A 13,841-nucleotide genomic window follows, 5' to 3' on the forward strand; every position below is an offset into this window, starting at 1 on the left:
CTCAGCAGAAACTAGTTCCTTGTTATTTTCCCATCTTCGCTTATTTCCAATATACTAGTCAGCCAGGCAACCAGTAAAACGAAAGGCCCGTTGGCGGCATTATGAGTGAGGTTTTCTAAGGGAAAATATATTTTTTTTTCTCATTTAAAAAACGATGCTGTCTGAGATGAGGACATGAGGCAAAAAGCTCAAATTGGATTTTTAAAAGTAAAAATATAGGAAAAGACACTACCTCAAAAACATGGGAGACTAAAACGACATCTTAGTTCTAAGACCCGAGTGTATCTCTTAGATTGAATTCACAGAGTTCTTCATTTTGAGATCAATTCAGCTTAGAGAACTGAAGGCACCATATGGGATAAGTTCTAAAACAGTCATACCAATTAACAGTTTGTAATGAAATGGTGTACAATGAATAAAACCTGGATTAAGTAGGACCCAGTTAATTGAAACTTTCCGTTATTTATATTTAGTCTGTTTTTCTCTTTCAGAAGAATAGTTAGGTGATGATAAAATAAACTATGAAGGTAAAAATCCCTTCTTTTATTATTGGAGGAAAATGAGGTTCATGGCCTCTTGTGGAAACACCTTCACAGACACACCCAGAAATAATGTGTCACCAGCTACCTGGGCATCCCTTGGCCCAGTCAAGTTGACCCACAGAGTTAGCCATCACAATGGGCTTATATGGCAGAGGAAGAAGAGTCATTGAGGGTACCATGTTTTGCTTGTGGTTTTGATTGTGTCCAGGAATACTCTTAAGCCACTGTTAGAAACCACTAAAATTGAAGTATGTTGTGATTGATGTCTGGTACTTCTGTTGCAATCCATAGAGGCTGGTCTTATGGGCAGGAGCAAGTGCTTGCCTCATAGGAAATTGTTTTTGTGCTTATTGGAAACATTCAAATACCATAGGTCGCCATTTACAGTGTTTTTGGTCATAGGCGCAGTGTGGCCCTTCCTATTTTCCTGCGCGGGCTCAGAGGAAGGCTGCCATGTAACGTTAACATTTAAGATGGCCTGTTGATGCCAGTAGGACCCGAAGATAACTGGCCTTGTGAAAGTGACACCTCGAGCTCTAGGCCTGATATCAGACCGGCAGTGACTCTGTGTATCTGTGTTGGGAAGTATTTCCCAGCAACAACTCATGTGAGGTGTGGAACCCCGGGGCCATGTACACCTAAGCATGTAAGCACTTTCCTTGATTTTCCTTAAGAAAAGTACCCCTTCCCTTTCTTGTCTCCTTTGCAAAATAAACCCAACCATTTGTTTTTCATGCTGGTGTGTTGAACATTTCAAATTATTTGTCGTATAGGCCTAAAGGATTCCAACCGACGAGATGACATACACAATCCTCATGATCCTAGATGGACAAGAAGAGCTTTCTGGACGAGGGTACCCTGTGTTCTTTACCACTAAACAAGAATTACACAATTCTACTATCTTGCAAACTGAAAAGTTACATCTGTGTTTCCTCTCGAAGAGGCCAAGCTTGGTCCAAAGGCTTCCATTAAGGCTGATCTTTCAGAAATGAAATTGGAAGGGCCAGAATCGCTGGTGCATATGGGCAGATTCCAGGTCTTACTGCTCCTGCCTGTGAATCAGCACATCCTATTATGTTCTAAGGAATCCCATTTTGCTGCTCCTGCAGGCTTGCAGCATTCCTAATTAAAAGCCCCTGCTCTTCTGAACAGGTTTTGTAAGCTATCAAAAGACACTTTTGTGTTTATTTCCCTTTATTTGTGTTTTCAGTGCCATTTCTTGATATCGCCTTTAGCAAAGTAGGAATATGGAATACTTAGATAGAGTGCTGTTAAAGTGCTGATAGCAGTAGTGTCTGGTTACTTACATAAATAAATACGAAACATCTGTTGGAATATAGAAAGTTTCAAATGAACCAATGGTTTCCTGAGAGCAGCAGCCTTTGGAATGAAGGTAGATTGACTGGCTTGAAAGTCCATGTAATTTAGGTTTTAAAAGGAACTGGAAATATGTAGGCTTAATTCAGGAGAGAAAGAACAGTTGGAGTTGCAGAGAGTAAAATAATAGGAAATAAGAATATAGAAAGGAAAGTCTGAGATGGTCAGAGTGGAATTGAAAAGGCCAAATAATGAACAACATAAACTGATGAACAAAAACAGATCCAGAGACAGAGAAACATCGATCAGACCATCAAACCTCAGAGGGAAGGTAGGGGAGGGTAGGGGTAAGGGGGAGAGATCAACCAAAGGACTTATATGCATGCATATAGGCCTAACCAATGGACACAGACAACAGAGAGGTGAGGTCATGAGTGGAGGTATGAGGGGGTAATGTGGGGATAAGGACACAATAAAGAATTTTAAAAAAAAGGTCAAATAGCATGGGGACTCAGGTATCTGTCAGTGAATTGGGACATCTGGAGACTGAGTCCTGGTCCTGTCACCCCTGTTCCCAGATGTCGTAGCACAGATAGATTAAAGGACTTTCCCCAAATCGTATGACTAGAAGATGATGGTTCTAGGATTTAAAGGCAGGAGGTCTGAAACGATGTTATCTCCAGCATTGAAGATGCCTTTGTTTTATGTGTCCTGCACTATATTTTCTCTATTTTAGGTACCAAATTCACCCACGATAACACTCTTATTCATGCCCCTTGCTGCCACCAAAAAATATTCATTAGTTATTGTGTTTAAAACCATCTACTGATCTTTACCGAGTGTGGATATTGTGTTACCACGTTTCTGCCTTCTGTCCTGCCTGCACCATGGGATGATGGCTCGGTGGTGATGGTAACAGCTCTGACTCAAATTCCTGCAACACCTTTCCAAGGGTGATTAACCTGGAACCTTGTTCCTGAGTTCAAACTGAGCCTTCTTTTTCTCTTCTGTTTCATTGCTGCCTCAGACCCAGCTAGGAGAAGAAAAAAAATATTACCAAAGGAACCAGTGGGAGCAAGAATTTGAATATCTTAAAGAGAAGGAAATAACCTTATTTTTAGGCAGAAGGGACTAAATTGATGCTGGGGACCAGCTCTATTTGCCTGAGAGATGATTTTCATTTATTTAACAGTCTTTATGCATAAGGGTGTTATTTAGTTCGCCTTAGAATCCCCTGAGTGCTCTTTCACCTTGTTAATCTATTTGATGATGTTGTTGACTTGGCAGGAAAAGGTATTTGAACATGTTAATGTTCAAATTTTCTTGTTTGAAAAATAAACCAGCAGAACAAACTATACCCCTCTGGGTTACTACATTTGTAAATCTCCTTAGTTTGAAAGTCACATTATGTTCTTAACCAGTGACCCTTGATCTCACCCACTCCAAACTTTTATGACAATATAAAGGTTACTGTATACTAGAAACTAGAAATACTGTTTGTTTCACCAAGTCACTGTCATAAAATAAAATAAAAAATTAAAGGAAATTGCTGGTCAATAATGGGAGAGTAGATTATCACAAACTGTCCTGCAGCCCTAGCTGGTTTGGCTCAGTGGATAGAGCATCGGCCTGTGGAATGAAGGGTTCTGGGTTCGATTCCAGTCTAGGGCACATGCCTGGGTTGCAGGCTTGATCCCCAGTAGGGGGTGTGCAGGAGGCAGCTGATCAATGATTCTCTCTCATCATTGATGTTTCTATCTATCCCTCCCTCTCCCTTCCTCTCTGAAATCAATAAAAATATATTTTAAAAAAAGAACTCTCCTGTAGATATCAGTGATAAATTCTAAACAAAATTAAAACACATACACAAGTATTTAATGGTTTTAAGAGCCACCATAAGCAGGTAGAAACTGGCCATAAAAGTTAAGTACTTTGCCCTGGCCAGTGTGCTCAGTGGTTAGAGTGTTGGCCCGCACCCCAAAGGGTCACAGGTTCAATTCCTGGTCAAGGGCACGTACCTGGGTTGCAGTTCATTCCCAGGCACATGCAAGAGGCAACCCCTCAATGTGTCTCTCTCACACCAATGTTTCTCTGACTCTCTCTCACTCTCTCTTTCTTTCTCTCTCTCTCTCTCTCTCTCTCTCTCTCTCTCTCTCTCTCTCTCTTTCTCTCTCTCTCTCTCTCTATCTCTTCTCCCCTCCCTCCCTCCATTCTCTCTCTCTCTCTCTCTCTCTCTCTCTCTCTCTCTTTCTCTCTCTCTCTCTCTCTCTCTCTCTCTCTCTCTCTCTCTATCTCTTCTCCCCTCCCTCCCTCCATTCCATGCTTATCTAAAAAAACAAAAACAAAAAATACAATGGAAAAATATCCTTGAGTGAGGATTAAAAAAAAAGTTAGGTACTTCGAGTGAAGTCCATATTTATGATTTAGTTTGTGCTCTTTTACATCAAATAGCACCAAATTCATATAATCTAAATATTCAGTTGAAAGGGAAGACTGTCTTGAGTGCTTTATTGGTTGAAAAATCCAAAATGACTACATGCTTACAAAATGGGCTGCAGCTTGATGGGGTGATGTCTCTGGACCAAATCCTAGGAAGTCATTAAGGAAAAGGGGGATACTTTTGAAAAGATTACAGCCAAGCAGCAGGATAGAAGCAGGACAGCCAGCTCTGTACTAGTGGCTCCTGACACATGGATAAAACCAGCAATTTTCCATCTCATTGAGGGGAGAAACAGGTAAGGGGTATTACATTCGCCTTTGTCTAATCAGAAAGCCCAAATAGTGAGATTTATATACTCTCATCAGGGAAAGCTGCTAGATGGTGTGTTTGGTGAAGGACAGATTGTGACTTTCAAAAGAGGGAAATTTACAAATGTAGTAACACAAAGGTAGTGACAGATGCAGAACTGCAGAGCCGTGGGGTAGAGGAAAAAGCTTTTGAGCTGTTGCTTATTAAAAAAGAAAAAAAAAACCCATGTGGGAAGTGAGAAACTTTTCATTCTGCACCAACACATTCATCCAAGGATATTTGTATAATGCGAAGGAAACAACATCTTTATGGTTCTTAAACTTTTCTACCAAAGTGCCCTAGTAGTGCATAAAATCACACGTTTACTCAGAAATCTGAGAGGAGAAATTAGAGGGAGAAAAGAGGTTTGGCAGAGGAAGAGAGTTTAGTCTATAATGGTCCTATGCAAATGGGAAGTTTCTTGAAATCTTGTTTTATCTTTAAAACTTTATGTGAATAGCACCCACTCTTCTTTGAAGAGTTTAACAGTTATTCTCAATTAAAATTAATTTGCCACATGTGTCATGCGGATTTTTGTTTTTGGTGACCTCCTTTGGGAAACTAGATGAATACATTATCAGTGGCCTTGATTTTCTTGTCAATCTTTCCTACCCTTTCAGAGGACCATACATAGTCAGAGTATGTTGTTCCTTTCTCTGTTATTCCTGGCTGCACCCAACCCTGGACAGGTGGTGGTGGTGGGTTATGGTGAGGGGGTTTGGAAAAGCAGGCAAGCAACAGAGAGTGAACATCTACTTTTCTTCAATTGTGTTTCTTTGACATCTGTGTTGATGTCTAAGCATCAACATTGGCAAGACGGCCAGTTAAGAAAGCATGGATATATAACTTGGGATTTATTGCTTAATGCTGATGCTAACCAAAGTATTTGGAAGGAGCTATAGGTCAGTAGCCTCAGGATACTCTCTAGTAACAGGCTCAATGTAACCTTTTATAATATGTCATATTCTTTTTCATGACATCATTCTTTGAGACACAAATTCTTCCAGGTGTTCTTCCTAGATGATTCTCAAAGAACTATGCTTATGTCAGCCATGATTACTCATGTGCATCTATATTTTATTATTCTAATGTGGGCATCATAGGTGTGATGCTATAGCAGGAAAACCAGCAATGGCATATGCACAGAGCAGCTTGGCCTGAGCTTATTTAAAAAGTGCAAATGATTCCCCTGCTCTCTCCTTGTTTGTTCTCAATCCCTCCTCAAGGCCTGCCTGGGGCTCTATTTTTCTTCTTTCTCTCTCCACTTCACTTCAAGGTTTATATAATTTGCAAAAATTTTCCTGAATTTACTAATTTAACTTCTGTTTCTGTAATCTAACCTTGGTTCTTTCTCCCTCTTATTCTAACATATATTTCCTTTCCTAATTAGCATTTCCACACAACAGTCTTGCATGAGCTATGATGGTAGCAATAATGATAGTACCTTCTATTTGTAAGGCTTTGCAGGCAGAGTACATGCATGGATAATGATAATAGCCAACATATATTGAGTGTTTGCTATATGCCAGACACTCATTACATGTGTTAAATTAATGCTCATAACTTTTTGAATTTGCAATAATTACTATCACATTTTGCAGATGAAGAAACTGTAGCTCAAAGAGCTTAGCAATTTGTGAAAGATCCCAGTTCCCATAGCAATAATTGTAGATCTGAAATTTGAACCCAAATCAATTGATTTAACATATTGTGCTATGCTACCATCAACATGGATTCTTAAATTATTATGATTGTGGTCATTTTGGTCAGCCTCTTTGCTTAGCTAGAATATATATAAGACTAGCTCCTGATGTTTAAATTTATTTTAATTTTCCTATAAGCTTCTCATTGTAGTGAACCAACAGATTAAAATTTATAAATAACCATCAGAACATCTATTTATGTTAATGGTTAGACAAATGATCAGTTCAGTATTGACTTGATCATTAAGAAAAGCATTTGTTCAGAGATTGATGATGCCATTGAAAGTGCCATTATAGAATCACTGATTTTTAAACATGAAAGGGATCTTGATAATAATAATAACAATAATAATAATAAAAGTAGTAATAGTAATAATACTTCCAACTACCAGGCACACCAAGCTTTCTAATTCTAGGTCTTTTCTAAGATCATTATAGACATTATTTTATTAAATTTTCAGAATAACACTATGAGGTAGGCTATCATTTTGTACTATAATTATTTTACAAGTGAGAAAATAAACTTGTTATAGTTTGATTACTTTCCCAAGTGGTAATTGGCAACATTGAGATTCAAATACTGCAGAGTTTGTGTTATAAAGCATGTTATTTATTAACATTTATTACACCCACAGATTTTTACAAATGATAAAATTCATGTTTAAAGCAGTTACTTCACTTTCCCAGATCCCACAGCTAGTCAGTGGTAGAGCTGAGACCTACTTAAGGCTTCTTCCCATTATTGGTCATATTTTCTTTCATGTTACCTTTTCTGTACAAAGTTTCAATTATTACCATTTTTTTCTTCATCCATTCCTTCATGCAATGCAAAACCAAGGACCAGGCTTATGCAGAGAACAAATACAAAGGCTACAAAGACGAATATGCCTTCTAAAATCTTATAATCTAATAAAAGTAGAGAAGAAAAATACATAAGCAGCTGATTATGTTTCACAGAAGAAAGAATTATATATTAAAAGTACAAGCAAAGTGTTATGGCAGTGCAGAGTAAGATACAAACAATCTCAATTTGAACTCAAAGAATACTTAGAGAATGTGGAATTTGAAATGAGCCTTGGAGAAAGGGCATGGGGTTTGAAGGAAAGGTATTCTACCTAGGTTAAGTATATATGAGAGCTAGCTAGATGCTGTGCGAGGTACAGAGGCAGTTCAAAGAGCAGTCTCTCATCATAAGGAAATGAATTCTTCCTGGAGAAGCAAGACATGTACAAGCAAAGCAAAAATGAGTGGTGGTGTGTGAAAGAGCTGTAGGAGGTCAGGGCTAGAAAAATTTGAGAGCTAGAGTAGTCAGGGAAGGAGCATTGAGCAAGCAGAGCTTGAATAGAAACTTGGAAGATGGGCTGGGCTTCTAGGGGAGGGGAGAGGTAGTGTAGGCCAGGGGAGGGTCCCAGGTACAGTCAGGTGGTAAAGCATAAGAGTGGTTATGACATAGTGAAGAGATATACAATAGAATGTGTGTGTGTGTGTGTGTGTGTGTGTGTGTGTGTGTGTGTGCGCGTATGTGTATGTGTGTCTGTCTGCCTGGCAGCGGTCGCCAACCTTTCGGACCTCAGGGACCACCGGTTGGCGACTGCTGGTTGTGGCAGTGTGATGACATGTGTCAATCAGAAGTGAGGAATCCAGTGCAGTCACCTGTAGACTCCTGAATAATGACAGGCCCTGGAGAAGGTTGTTATATAGCCCTGAGTGATGCCGGCTCATGTATCAGTCATCTGAGGGCCCCAGGCTGAGAGTGATCTTGGAAGCAGCTTTATCTTTAAATATAAAGAGCAAAAATAGTCCATGATTTCTGAATTTAAAGGCTTTTTGCTTTTTATAGGGAACCAACAACATGCTTTAAGTGCAAAATCCATAGCACACATGTTGAAGGGGTCTGCCTTAGCTTACATGGCTTCTTCATAATTATTCATTATGGTGGTCTCTAATATATGAAAAATTTAAATTGGTTGCCAGTGATAACAAAAATTGAATTCTAGAGTATGAAAGTAGTGGAGTAGGAGAGGCAGTAGAGAGATGGACCTGACTTTCGTGGAAGAACTGCTATGAGGTACTCTTGTGATCTGCTGCATTCACGTTGAGGCCATGCTCCCCATGAGCTGCTTCCAGTCGGTGCCAGAGCATGAGGGGGTGACAGGGCCTGGCCATTTCTGCCCAATGCAGGGCTCCTCCGTGATTGAATTTGTTGGTCTGGCTAGGACTTCCTCAAAGCTACACTGTTACCTGAGGCTTTTCCTACTGAGTGCTCCCTCCTTCCCCTTCTCTGTTCACAGATGTCAGCCTTGCATCTTCATTCGAAGGTTTTCCCTGCCTACTCTTGCTCCCTATCCCCCCAATAAATCTCTTGACTTCAAATTCGTTCTGGGTATCTGTTTTCTGCAGGACCCAAACTTACAAATATCTGTATGATGACCTCAATCTAATACATAGACCTATGACCTAGAATAGGGTCAGCAAACTTCTTCCATAAAGAGTCAAATAGTAAACATTATAAAGGTTTTTTTCTTCAAAATTTTCAGATTTTCCACAATAATTGAGCACAGATTTTAAACAGAAAATTGTATATGAAATACACAAATTTAGAAAAGACTAATAACTGAATCAAAACTGGAAAAGTAAGATGATAAATTACCTACATAGACACAATAAAAGGTCATGGATTTGAACTTGGGAATTTTCAAAGGTCTTTAAGAAGCTGTAGCATTTAGAAGCACATTCAATGTGGGTATAGTGAGAGAAGTTTAGTAAAGAGATCACCTATTAAAGTGTTCAAAGTGCTTAGTGGAGCTAACAAGAGGTAGTTCAGAACTCCACTATTAGCAAAAGGAGGAGCTATTTCTACCTCTAGATCTGAAGTGGCAATGGGGGAAGTGGTAGCCAGACCTGGGGAAGGGTAGTCATATGGAGAAGGTTCCCTAGAGGGATCCACCAATACATGGAGATCAGATTATTTTTGTTAATCCTGACCTGAGGATATTGTGTGTGTGTGTGTGTGTGTGTGTGTGTGTGTGTGTGTGTGTGAGAGAGAGAGAGAGAGAGAGAGAGAGAGAGAGAGAGAGAGAGAGAGAGGAGAGGGAGAGACACAGAGAAACGGCATAAGAGAGACACACCTATTGGTTGCCTCCCCCCCAAAACACATGCAATCCAATCAGGGCCAGGGATAAACTTGCAACCGAGGTACATGCCCTTGACTGGAATCAAACCCAGGACCCTTCAGTCTGTGGGGCCAATGCTCTATCCACTGAGCCAAACAGGTTAGGGCATGACTTTAACTTTACTTCTCTCCTACCCTCCAATATCTTGCTAATGCTTCTCCTTGAATGACCCCCAACTAGAAAGCAGAGGGCAAGGGAGCCTGTTGATGGAGATCAGCTCTCAGTTGCACAGAGCAGAGTGAAGGGAAGGAGAGATCTGCCAGATGAGTGGAAAATAGAAGCTGTAGGGAAAAAGAAGTGTTTGCCACAGTGGATCTTCTAAGAAACTTTTCACATAACAAACTCTTTGTTTAAGTTGGCTTAAGTTGATATGAATTGAGGGATTGACTGATACAAAATCTTTTGAATGAAGGGGAAACCTGGTCAGTCAAGGTTTGGACATGTCACAGAGAGCAAAACGATTTTTGGATGCATCTAATATTGTGGGGGAAATAAAGTAGACTATAGTAACAAATAAGCAGTTTATGGAGTCTCATTAAAATACAAGCCGAACAACAAAGAATCATCAATTTATGGATAAAAATCCCCTGAAATAGCAAAAATGCTGTAGTTTACAAATAAGTGTGGTTGGAGGTCAAGCAAAAGAACTAAGAAGGCTAAGACAAATTACAATGAAGAGGACACAAGAATGAGTAAGGAGAAATGATAATAATTTTAAAAGTTGGAATGTAGGAGAGGCTTATAAGCATTAGATACCTTTTTGTATATATCTTTATAAAAAAGTATAAAACTGAAAATTTAGGAGGGGGAATTTGAAATTAAACATTCAACATTAATAATTATAATTTTGTTATTTGTGATTATTCAAAGCTAATAATAATTTTTCAATTTTCCTATCTGCTTGGAGCGTTACATTTTTAATTCATTTGATGTCTAGTTCATTTGAAACACATTTTTGTGAATTAGTTAGGAATGAGGTCATGTTGTAAACAGGGGAATACAGTAGCTTGCCAAAGGTTTTGGATAATTGTTTTAAATGATAGTATGACCGTAGAAAAGAAAATGCGGCTGTTTTGGAAAGTTACTATTTCCTTCAAACGTAAAATATATTGACAGGCCCTGAGATTCAGCAGGAACTCATCTTTAAGATAAAACACACATAAAAATTTTTAGGTATTGCCTGATGGCGGAGAGATAAATGGTTGTCAGAAAATGGAAAAGACTCATTTTCAAAGTCTGAGTGGCAATTTCCCTATAACTCTGTGTCACATGGATAAAGTACTTGCCTTTCTGAGTCAGGCTGGCCGAAGGGAAGGAAGAAATGGCCAAGATTAATGAGATAAAGCAAAATAATATTTATTTTCGGAGGTACTCTAGTCACATCTCAGAGCGGGCCTGCCAGAACCTTTTTCCCAGTATCATTGTATGAGTGACATAGTTAAGACATTTATTAGGTTCACAGAGGAGGAGAATGGAGACGCCCTGCAGAAACATCTCTGACAAAAGGAAGGAATCTCTTGCAACTCTGCATTATGTCTTCTTCTGCCTGATCTTATCTCCTGTGTGTTTGAAATTTGTTCACTCTTCTCTTCTTTTTAGAGCTGGGCGAAGGAAACTTGGAATCTATATTGTGTCATTTTTAACTTTTAAGAATAAAGATAAGCTATAGTTCAGAGCTGGAAAGCCAATTTCAACTATAACATTATTGCTTATATCACAGGGAAAGAAGAGACAGTGAGACAGAGAGACATGTAGAAGAGCTGTTAGTAGAAATTGTGACCTAAAACTTCAAAAGCACTTGTAATCATTCGGGCACGTGTGTGTTTGCCTATTTTATTCTTTTATTTGCCTGTGTATTAAAGAATAGGTCCCGCCCAGCTTGGCTTGGTTCCAGTTGGTTTGAGCCGGTCAACCTATTAGTCCAAAGATACACCAGTTCAATTCCCGGGTCAGGGCACATCTCTGGGTTGTGGGCTTGATCTCCAGGTGTGGGCAAGCAGGGAGGCAGCCGATTGATGATTCTTCTCTCACCAATGATGGTTTCTATCCTTCTCACCTTTCTCCCTTCCTTCTTTGAAATCAATATAAAAATATATTTAAAAAAAAAATAGTTCCCACGCCTGGGTGAGTGTCATTCCCACATTCAGGAAAGGAAAGCTTATGAGAGATAGTGCTGCCAGATACAAGGGTGATATATTTGTTAATATATAGTGTGATACAAACTTGGGCAATTTCTCTATCATTTGCCCCAAATGATAACCCACTGACGGTAGTATAAAATAAGATATTAGGTGATCTTGAACTTGTACGTTATTTCCCTGCCAAAGAACTCATTATATCATGAATGTACCCAAAACATCTAGAAATATCTGATGCAAAATACAATAATAAAATGGCCAGCAGCATGTGTGTGCCTGCATGGGCGTCTTACCTTGCCCCGTGTGGCTTTGGTCTAATCTTCAGGTCTGCAAAAGTGTGGGAGATTCTTAGGGGCCCAATAATCCCACTTTTTAGAGATGAACAATTATTAGGAAAGTGTTTTTCTTTCCAGCATCCTGCATTGCACATTCAAATATGTATATTTTTTTATATTAATGCATACTGACCTATAATCTCCATTTAGAAAATGATAAACTAATACCTACCAATTACCCGATCCTTTCTAACAGCTGCATAGTATTCTGCTGTGTGGATATATCTCTTTTTCTTATTAATACAGTATTTATTTGTCTTCCCTCTGTCAAACCCTGAGCCAACCACTTTCCCCAGGCTGCCTGGAGAGGTGCAAGAAAAGGAACATACAGGGCAACAAGAAAAAGAACTATGGGAGGTGGAGACAGCTCCTTCACATGGCGAAGAGGAGGAGAAAGGCCACTACAGGGCAAAAGAGTCCCAGGGCCTCTGAGAGGGCAAAGCCCAGAATGGTGTAGGAGAAGAGCTGTTGCTTCAGAGAAGAGTTTCTGGAATAAGCAACGATGAGGCTCCCAACACAGTTGCAATTCCAGCCCCAGAGCCTGCCCCCTCTACTGTGGCAGCCTCAGCGCCAATGAACTTGGCTGCTGTGTCTATGTCCCTTGAAATGGTGCTGGATTGGAAGCTGCAGCTAGAAATAAGTGAGGTCAGGGGACATGGCGCTGCCAAGCTGCTGAGGCTCCCATCTGTCAGTGTCGTGGGTTGTTTCAGCACCACTGCAGACATCGGCGGCTCAGCTGAGAGGTGCTTCTGTCCAAGGAGCGGGTGGAGATAAACTTGGTGCAGGCGAACATTTTCAGGGGATGAGGAGAGCTGCTCCCAGTGCAGAGAAGACAGAGAGCTGTGCAGATAGACTCTTAATTTATTTTGAAAACTCTTTATTGGCCCTGGCCCATGTGGCTCAGTTGGTTGATTGATCATGCACCAAAAGGTCACTGGTTGCATTCCTGATCAGGGCACATGCCTGGGTTGCAGGCTCAGTCTCCAGTAAGAGGCATGCAGGAGGCAGCCAATCGATGTTTCTCTCTCCCCCTTTCCCTTCCTCTCTCTCACAAATCAGTAAAAACATATTTAAAAAAAACTCTTTATTAGACAACTTTTAGGTTGTTTCAAATTTTACTAATGAAACAGTGCCCTACCTGAACTTCACATTGACATGTATCTTTGCATTTTTTGTTTGTTTCCATATGAGAAATCCCAAAGTGAAATTGTTGTGACCATGCGCATTTAGATTGTTGGCATACATTGCCACACTGCCATGTGAAAAGCTTGTCCGATTTATATTCCAGCTATCAGAACTCTTGTTATTTTACACATTCACCATCATGGGGATCCATAGCTCTTTTTAATTTTTGCAAGAATCATAAGTAAAAAATGATATTTTATTGTTACATTTCAACTAGTTAAAAGGTTGAGTAAGATTTTACTTTTTAAAAGTTGAAATTCAAGTAGTTACCAAAAAAGAAGGAGAGAACATTTTTCCCCAGATAAACCCATTTTACTTCATTACTTGGTGCATATGTTGCATGTTGTCCTTCCTCTCTCTCGCATGTCACTTGAGGAGCCCGCTGTGTCTGCCAGTGTTCCTCCCGTGATATTGTGAGTAGAGTTACTGATCCTTATTATGATTTGCATGGACTCCTCTCTTTCTGGAAGAGTGCCTTTTCTGTAGCAGGATTAACTGAGTGGGAAGGCTTTCTGTCATCTCATGAGATTGATGCTGACCCTGACGCGGCTCTCTAAGTAGATCCTATTTCTAACTTAATGGTGGTGATTTTTGCAGCTTTGAAATGGCTTAAGGTTTGCCTGCTACTTAGGGGTTTATTTTCCTGGACGATTTGCTTTG

General features: G+C 39.8%; 1 pseudogene; it reads right to left on the minus strand.

Moving 5' to 3' along the window:
* Positions 1-12,341: 12,341 nt before the first annotated feature.
* Positions 12,342-12,804, minus strand: LOC102428469 (annotated as a pseudogene).
* Between the last annotated feature and the right edge of the window lie 1,037 nt (positions 12,805-13,841).

The sequence above is a fragment of the Myotis lucifugus genome, unplaced genomic scaffold (assembly GCF_000147115.1).
Source record: "Myotis lucifugus unplaced genomic scaffold, Myoluc2.0 scaffold_57, whole genome shotgun sequence".
NCBI classification, from domain to species: domain Eukaryota; kingdom Metazoa; phylum Chordata; class Mammalia; order Chiroptera; family Vespertilionidae; genus Myotis; species Myotis lucifugus.